This window comes from Nicotiana tomentosiformis, chromosome 5, assembly GCF_000390325.3.
Source record: "Nicotiana tomentosiformis chromosome 5, ASM39032v3, whole genome shotgun sequence".
In the NCBI taxonomy this organism is placed as follows: Eukaryota; Viridiplantae; Streptophyta; class Magnoliopsida; order Solanales; family Solanaceae; genus Nicotiana; species Nicotiana tomentosiformis.
Genome location: NC_090816.1, coordinates 72,233,611 through 72,243,231, shown reverse-complemented (window position 1 = coordinate 72,243,231; position 9,621 = coordinate 72,233,611). Strand labels below are relative to the sequence as shown.

The window sequence follows — 9,621 nt, the reverse complement described above, 5'->3', positions numbered from 1 at the left end:
CTTGCGGCTTCGGCGAAAGACTACTTGGACGTCCTTCTTACAGTTTTGTGGCTTTGATAGAGAACAAGAGACGTTGCCCCTGGATTGCAGTCCTCATTTGAAATCTACTTTTTTTTCCCGGCATATCCAAGAAAATGAAGTGTTCGGATCTATGAATTTGAAACTTGTAGTTTTTTGACTTGCAGGATGAAGAGCTGAAGGGCAAAATTGGTTCCACTGGGCGTGCCTATTTGTTTGCAATAAATTTGTGCAGAAAAATAAAACTGCAATCACAAACAACTATAAAGAAAAAAAGAATTTTATTGATAAACATTGCGGGTTACAACTCTGTTATCCCTTGATTCTTCCCTCCCATTTATTATCCGTAATTCGAGGGCCTTAGCGGCGTATTTTTCGAACGTAGGATGATTTAGACTTTCTTGGATGTATATAATATCCATAAAAGTATGGTGTAGATCTTCTTCTTGAAGTATTTAATTATCAAGAATTATCCGATGGGATATTCGAGATGATCTCCATTTTTGAGATCTCCCTCTTAAGGGGATATGTAATCTTTTTTATAGGAGTGACCTAGGGTTAGGATAAAGTAACCTCCAAAGAAACACTAATAGACTTGGATTTAGCCTAAATTTCATATTGGCTTGATCCATTAAAATTTAGATGTCTACACATGTTCTTAACAAATAATATCAAAAACAATTCTAACTCAGATTTATCCTTTATATTGCTCTTAGGAAGCGGTAGTCGCTTTGCAAAGAAATGGTTGATTTCCCCACCACCACAACTTAAATTGCCGAAGCTAATAAATGCCCAAGGTTTATATTTTCTTTCCCAAATGCTAAATCTCTTACACTGATGTTGTTATTTAACGAGTTTGGGTTATGATTGTTATAATCCAATGTTCTTTTTTTAGATGATAAACCATTATAGAAAATAGTGTCTCCGACTGAGAATCTTATAGGATTTTAAATGCTATTGAGATCAAGAAAAAGTAGTCAATGTCCATTGGAGCACTATAATGGGGAATTTGATTCGTGTAATTTGAGTAAGGAAATTAAACAGTACGAACTCTGGGAAATTATTCTTCTCGAGCATCTTTGTTGAGAGTTTACTGTTCAATCAGAGGGGTTAGAGCATCTCCAACCCTCCCCATTTCTCCGTAATGGGGGCAATTTTTGTCATAATGAAGCTCCAATGCTCCCCCATTTTTGCCTCCAAAATGGGGGGTGAATTTATGTAAATATGGAGTGACACTATTCATCGCCTCCGTTACTATTCATGATTATTTTATTATTATTTTTATTATTTAACTCTTTTAATTTATATCTTTATATATACCTAATTATATTTATGTAATATCTTTATAATATTAATTTTACATCTTAACTTTGGCGTATAATTTTGATAAATTAATTTCCGTGCATTTATTATTTTTATGTCAACCCTTGTGCAAACTATTCGTGACCCACGTTCGCCACAGAAGAAATATTTCGCGATGAAACAAGAATCATGTCGAAAAGATGTTGAACGTGCATTCGGAGTTTTGCAAGCTCGTTTCGCAATTGTTGCAGGACCATCACGTTTTTTGAAGAAAAGAAGTGTTACATGATATAATAACTACATGTATTATACTGCACAACATGATAATAGAGGATGAACGTGATCTTAATGCACTAATTCAAGATGATTGAGAATGTCCACCTCCAACGGTAGAAATAGTAGTAGATGAAAATCATCAATTTGAGCAATTTTTAGCTCGACACAAAAACATTAAGGACAAAGATGCTCATTTTGCACTTCGTAATACATTAATAGATCATTTATGAGAGCATACTAGAGGTGAAAGTTGAATATTTATGTAATATTTAATATGAATTTTACCATAATGTAATATGTATTGAATTATCTTGTATCTCAATGATTTCACTTTTATTTGAATTATCATTTAATATATATAATCTATAATATTTGCTTACAAATTATATTATTTAAAAATTTATGGTATAAAATAATTTTATATTAAATTGTATGTGATGAATATGTAAAAAAGAAAAAAAGATAGAATTTCTTTAATAGAAATAAGAAAATAAAGATAATAATAATATAATATTGAAGAGAGAGAAGAATATAAAATGAAATACTCTTTTTTGGAGTAAAAAATGAAGTAATGGTTGGAGTAAGTTTACTGTATTTTGGAGGAGAAAATGGAGGTAAGGGTTGGAGATGGCCTTACAGGTAGGGGCGGAGTTAGCCCTTTCGACACGGGTTCGGCTGAACCCAATAATTTTTGTCCAAACTCTATATTTGTCTTACAAATTTATTAAATTATGCATAAATTATTAATTTAGAACCTAGTAACTTAAAAGAATTAGAATACTGAACCCACAAATTTCAAATCATGGCTCCGCCTCATGTTACAAGTGATCCTTCTAATGTTGTTGTTTTGATGAAGATGCTGGCCTTAACACCTCAAATGGCATTGGTAGTAGAAACACAACTATAACTCTATGTGTTAGTATAGTCATAATATTATAGCTTCTTATATCCTCCTCAAAGTTTGTTTTTATGATTAACTTTCAAAGTATTGTAACTGTTTGCTACAAATATAATGACCGTAATAGCTTTCCTTTGTCCGTGGGAGTCTTCAATTTGGTTTTATTGTCCTATCGGTAGTGTTATGCTTATTCAAAGTTCCTAGCAGAAGATGTACATTTTACTTAATAACTTGATTCATAAGTATCTAGAGGTTTGACCATGTAACAGATGATTATTTCAAGGAAAATAAAAGAAACCACGAAGGGGAAACAATATTGTCATTTTCACATACTGTAGTTGGCAGAAATTATTAAGAAGACGATGCATGTTTTCTGGGAGTTTGTTCTTGCTAATAAAACCTGAAGCCAATTTGACCTTATATGGTGCTGAGGGAACCCAAATGAGCTCTACAGGAATATAGCTTTTTATGGATGTCAGATCAAATCAATATAGCTCTTTTCCGTCCATAAAAATCGACCGGATGTGGTCAATTTTGAACGATTACGAACCAAAACTCGATCGAATATAGTGGGTCGAAAAAGTATTGGACGGTAACAAAAATAGACCCATTTTGATCGGTCAATTGAATTCCAAACTCGACCAAAAAAATTGACCGAAAAATCTATTGAAATCCGTCAATTTTTCAAAAGTATGCAATTAAAAAATACATTATTTGGGGCAAAACGTGGTCTGTACCAGAGAAGGATACTATTCTTTCACTAGGCCATTAGTGCTTGTTGGTTTAAGACTTTTTTTATTTATTTATTTAAACTCTTTAATCGCATTTTTGCACGACAATAACTATTTGTTTCAGTCAATTTTATTTAAAAATAAATTTATTGACCGACTTTAGTCGATATTTTGAATGTGTTGACCAAAAGAATCAATTAATTTCGGTTGATTTTTGAATATTGATTTTAAATTATTTTAAATGAAAAACCAACTGAAGTTAGTCGATTTCTTGAAACATAAATTTTTCGGTAAGCATTACCGACCGAATCGGTCGAAAAAATTGCGCAATCAAATTCGATCGGTTTCGTAAAAAAATTAAAAATAAATTTTTTTTAAATAATCGACCAACTTTGTTGATTTTTTCGTTTCGGAAAAACGCATTCTTTTAATAGTTTAATCTTCAAAAAATGTATAGTCTGCATCCACATATGCCAACAGGCATTCAATTCATGCAAGTTGCATTTCACATACCGTTTGATTGCTGTTATAGGTTGTTAGTCATGCCTTTTATTTCCATTATTTAATTATAGATATCAACCTAGAAAGTTATTTTCTTGATTTGGATGAATACTAGGAGTATATGCTAATTTTCTTACTTTTAGAATTTTTTTTACTGTTTTATTTTAAATTTTGGATCTTTTGAGTCTGAGTAGATCAGTTGACCGCATTTTGTACATGCACCTATTGTTTAATAACTACAGTTTTGTCAATTTTGTTTCAGAAATTGACCTATTCTTGTAAGCTTAAACCATTAAATAGCAGAACTTTAGTTATATTTTGATGTCTTCTTTGCAAAAGGCTTCTTACATTACATGTGCTTTTGTTTCTTAGCTGAAAATTAATTTTGCATTAACTTAACAGTCGATCATATGTAAGGATTTAAATGACCTTTCTTCTTCCTTTATGAAATAAAAAATATAAATTTATAATGGCTGCAACTACATGCATAATATTACATTAATTACTCATGTGTATTTTGTGCTTGTTTCTTTCTTATGAGGTTATTGTTAATCTTCATAAGAATTGTGGTTTTTGCCATGGACATGTCATGAAAAATAAAGAAATGCTTCTCTTTCACCATGAGGAGTACATCCGAATCCGGATCTCTCATCCTTGTCCCAGATGAAGAAACTAACAGTACCAATTGCAAATGTACAATTTATATTCACATAATTTACAATCTGACATTAAGTATTTATTGTGATAATGATTAGTCTCATGACTCTCATCCTCCATACACAGGGCCTTCTCCATTGACGTAAAACTATCAATTTCAAATGAGCTACAATGTTTCTGCATTTAAATATGTAGCAATAGACGAAGTGAGAATTTCAATCAGAAGAGCAAAGTATTGTGTCAAATGTAGTCAACAAACGGGGTTGACTCTTAAGGTACTTTTTGATTTAATCTTAGTCTTAATACTAACTTTTTAGCAGAATCTTCTCTTCTTACCAAAATAGTGCTTTAATCATGAACTGCTATTGTTTGATGTTGATCTTCAACCTGCCTTTGGCTCAACAACTGGGAAGATATGGGTGAACACGGAGAAAAATATTATCCTTTACTGCAGAGGAGATTTATGATATAACTTTAATTTAGGTACAAACTCTTGCTGTAAATAAAATTCAAACTAACAACATCTAATGGTTATGCTATCGTTAAAGTTAACAAATTTCTACATGTTTACTACAAGATTGAACTTGCAAAAAGTTTCTTTCCCAAAGGAGCCCCGGCCAATACTGAATATTCAAAGTTGGCTTTCTCATGAACTGCTCAAAACCTAAGCTAAATAATTATTTGCGCGAACATCTGGAATACTGTATATTCTGTCATGTGGTGAATTGAAACATTCTTCATTCTCTCACAGCACCAACCTCAACTGACATTGGCGAAGGCAGCAAAAGAAAGAACCCTTTAGTTGTGCTGATGAAGAAAATTCTTTTGTTGCTCCAATGAAGAAGTGGAATTACCAACTGAACAAGGTAAATCATTGAAGATGAAAACAAAACTGGAGCCAATGATGGAAATGAAATGGTTACCAATAAATTGCCGTTTGTTACTCTTTCTATAAATAAATATATTTTACAGCTTTTTCTCAATCACTCTGTTATGCGATATTACGTATAAGATGCAACTCTTGAGTCTTGACATTAGTATCATAGAAACTTCTAGGTTTAAATGGCTTTGATTTACTGTCTTGTTTGTAAAAATATTTACAGGTAAAGCAAGTCTCTGCTGCAGCTCACTTTTGGCTTTTTGGCTTGTACATACTGCTGAGCTATAACTTAAGGTAACTATTTTGCTTATTTGCTAATCTCTCTTTTCAAACTTAGTGCATAATCTCTATCGCCGCCTTTTATTGGTTGAGGAGATTCTGAAATACTAAAAAGTGCAACTCTTTCATTTAGATATAATTTTAAGACTGCCCTTGAAAAATACTTGTTTAGCAATGGTGTAAAAAGAATGCGATAAAATTGCATGATTTCTATTCCGATGTAGGTTATCGGATAATCTTGAGTTATCCTTCTGGTTAGTGGGGAACTGCTGGTGCTACTAATTTTCTTTTTTTAATAAGGTAAAGTATTATTAACAAGAATGTACCAAGAAGGTACACAAGAGTACAAACAGAGCAGACATCACCTATAAATAGTCCCCTATTACATATTTCGTAGCAGATTCAAAAATTCTAAGTACTGATCCTTACTATCTGATAAACACGTATTACACTAGAAACATAGATCACGTAGTCATTTCTTAGTTCTAGAAATGTGACTCTGTTTATTCTCAAAACGAGCACTATTTATTTCACTCTAAATGGTCCGGAAAATGCACAAAGGAGTGGTCCTCCCAAGCTGCTTTTGGAACGTTACTATCGTTTGTTCCTGCCAGCTATCCATTAGGTTCCTGATATATGAAGGCATAGTTATAGTGACACCACAAAGATTCAGAAAGAGCGCCCAACATTGCTTAGCAACTTTGCAGTGAACAAAAAGATGGTTAGCTGATTCCAAAGATAGGAGGGAACATAAATCTTACCTTCCTAAGATACATATGAAAATTAACAGAGTATTATGAGTGCGTATGAAAATTACCTCTGTACAGATGCCGTAAAAAATGTCTTAATGTTGTTGCATAGTTGTCAAGATTTTCTGAGGTCTTCGGAATAGTTCATTAATTTAAGCCTACCCTTGAAGAATACTTGTTTAGTAACTGGTGTAAAAGAGTGCATGAAATTGCATGATTTCTATTGTGAAGTAGGTTATGGGATAATATTGAATTATCCTTCTGGTTGGGGGGAGGAACTACTGGTGAAACTGATTATTTGATGCAAAATTTCAATTGCCAATTGTTTTTGCTGCTGCACCCTCCTTTGTGTTCTCTTTGAGCATGTAAATTTATGATTCCATTCTTCTCCGAGATTTACTGATTAGTTGTTTTCATTTAGCTATTGAAGTTCTCTATGTGCTTGTGCTTTGCTCTCTTATTACACCTTTTTTGGCTTTTTATTTCGCTCTGTATAATTTTGAATATTTGATGGACACAGATCTGATTTTTTTTATTTTCATTCATATTTTCGCGTTGTACTCTTAGCATGTATTTGATTATTTCATCACATATGTCTGTATGTTCTACATGGATACGCACATTATTACAGTATAGGGAACACTAAGTGCCATCAAGACAAAAATAGTAATGGGGAGGAGAAGAACTTTAATGCAGCCAAAATTATTTGACACCCTGAATTCTAAAACTGTGAAATGTGGTGATTTTCTTTTGTTTGTTTTATGTTGGTATGCCTATTGTTGATTTATGACAAACTTTAGTTTATTATAGCATTCCTCTTCATAACTTTTCTGGTTATTTCTTTGTCTTTGTTATACAAATATAGTTTCCCCTCTTTACTGTTATACAAATAAGTTTAGAAGTTCAATTGAAATTGAGAAAAATGGTGATTCTCTGAGGCAAGAAATTAATCTTCCTGTTATGGTAAAAAACAATTTGCACTCTATCACCTGTTTTATCTAATGCAGCAGCTAAGTCCAGCCATCTCTTATCGATCATGTTTTAATGTTGCTCTGCTCTGTTCGCCTCAATAAAGTAAGGATTCACGTCACATAATTCTAGGTATGATAAGTAGGTGAATCCCTCAAAGAACTTTCATGTGTTACAGAATTGCAAACTATAAATTTATCTTCGCATGTCATTTGGTTGTCTGCCATTTCATTTTGATTACACCAAATATGTACTTTAATGACTAAGGTAAGTTTTAATTAAGATGGGCATTTGGACAAAGCATATTTTCTGCAGCATTAATTGTGTGGAACAAAACCAAGGCTCTCTTAACTACTAAAGAAATAATGTCTTATTTTTTAGAACTATAATTTATCAATTTAAGATTTTCTTTCACTTTCGATGTCAACAATGCTATTTTAGCGTTGATTGAAGAGGAAATGACTTATTCTGCTCGAAGGATCTATTTTCTCCTAAGTTATGAGATTACCTAACGTTAACCTTTCAATTTAGATTCCTAAAATTTATATCTTGGTCTCATTTGAAGAGGAACATTTATTGTACTAGAATAGAAGGACATCAGTTTCTTCCCAAAATTTTACATATTTCTAATTGCTCAAGATTATGATTTATCCAATCTTGAAGAGGACATCATTGGAAGAAATGGTACCTTCTTTTCAGTGCAAAATCTGATTCTACATGCATACATCTTGTTCTAGGCTTCACTGTGGTCATTTCTGGTACTGCTATAGTTTATGGGATATCAATTGTATTGGGATTCATTAACCCATCATCATCATCATGTTTTGCTGATAGTGTTAGCTTTCTCATAGGACATTTAAACAGAAGAAACTCACTTTTGTGTGGAGAATGCAGCTGAGAAAGACTCAACTTTAGTCATTTATATGGACATGTCAACTCTTACTTTTCGTGCCACTGAGTTGATCCATCATGAGTTGCCGCATAATACATCAGCTATTGTCATCCAATGAATTGACCAAACATCAACCAAACGTCAACAAATACACAGCAAGTAAATAGAACAACTTCTCATTCTCCCATTTGTTGATTAGCTGTCTACACTGCTGCCTTTATGTGCTGCATTTAGGACCACGATCATTTATTTTAACAATTGCAAAGATGAGATTTATATATGCAATTCTTTCGGCAAATATATGTGCTGGCATTTACAGCTTTATTATTGCTGCATTTAGGTGTATCTTGTGCCATCTAGATGCTTTAGGAATTTTTGGCATTAATTTGTAGAATAAAATTTTAGATATCTGATAGTTTCTTTTCTGAAAATTACAAATTATTTCATTACTCGGCATCTCTTCAATTTTGTTGTTGGTATCTGAGTCAGGCTTGTATCCCTTCATTTGGTAACTTTATCTAAGGATCGTTGGTGCTTCTAATTTGGATTTCTCTGTTCAAGTAATTAATTATGACTTTATTTCATTTATTCCTGATGTGCTTATCAAGGTTATGTATTGTTGGAAGCTTATATGTTCCTTCTTCTTTTGTATTCTCATGAGTAGCATTGAAACGCGATATATAGAAACAGATGGCTCCTGTAGTAAATCATTACTCAAGAAGTAAACATAAAGAGGATCATGCCAAAAAGAATCTTGCTTTGGCAGTACTATTTAGATGGATAAATTGCCTCGATTGCATCTTCTTATTTCATAAGAAATTAGAATCTATTGCAATCGTAGGATATCTACCTCTCTGAAGAGGTAAAAAATAGTGTAGTTCCCCTTCGTTTATTTATTACTAATAAAAATATAAAATAAAAATAAAAAATTCAATTTATTAATGTGCTATGGGTATAGGTGATATCTCATATTTCACACTTTAACAGGTAAAAGAGCAACATAATAGATAGTCTGTAGCTTTTATCGCATTGCAGTAAGATTAGTGGTTACCTTTTCAACTCTGGCTTACTGATCTATAGTAGCTATCAGCATTGTTACTCAAATTTAATTTGGACTTGTATAATTTCTGTATAATCTACCTTAGTGAATTCTAACGTGATTCTCTTTGTTATGACAAAACTGAAGAATCAGAGAACCCAAGAGATGATGCTTCAAGGAAATTGCGTGAAAGAGACTGGACAACATCTGTTGAAAACAATTGCACATGTCTATTTTGATTGAAACTTCTTTCGTTGACGATGTTTTATAATGTAACTTCTTTTGATTCTTGAGCACAAATACGAGGGAGCCAACATTTTTCAATAGTACAAAGTCGTTGCAATACAGTAGATGGCATTCAATCAGGATATGTAAGTCTATATGTTTATGGCGTAAAGTGTAAACAAGAGTAGAATACATGTTTTTTTGA

At 32.5% G+C, this 9,621-nt stretch overlaps 1 long non-coding RNA gene across 1 annotated transcript; it reads left to right on the top strand.

The window, feature by feature from the left end:
• Nucleotides 1-4,678: 4,678 nt before the first annotated feature.
• Nucleotides 4,679-8,498, top strand: LOC138891535 (uncharacterized). Its single transcript, XR_011407852.1, has 4 exons — nt 4,679-4,866; nt 5,135-5,249; nt 5,487-5,557; nt 8,112-8,498. It is a non-coding gene; the product is annotated as an uncharacterized lncRNA (long non-coding RNA).
• Nucleotides 8,499-9,621: the final 1,123 nt, after the last annotated feature.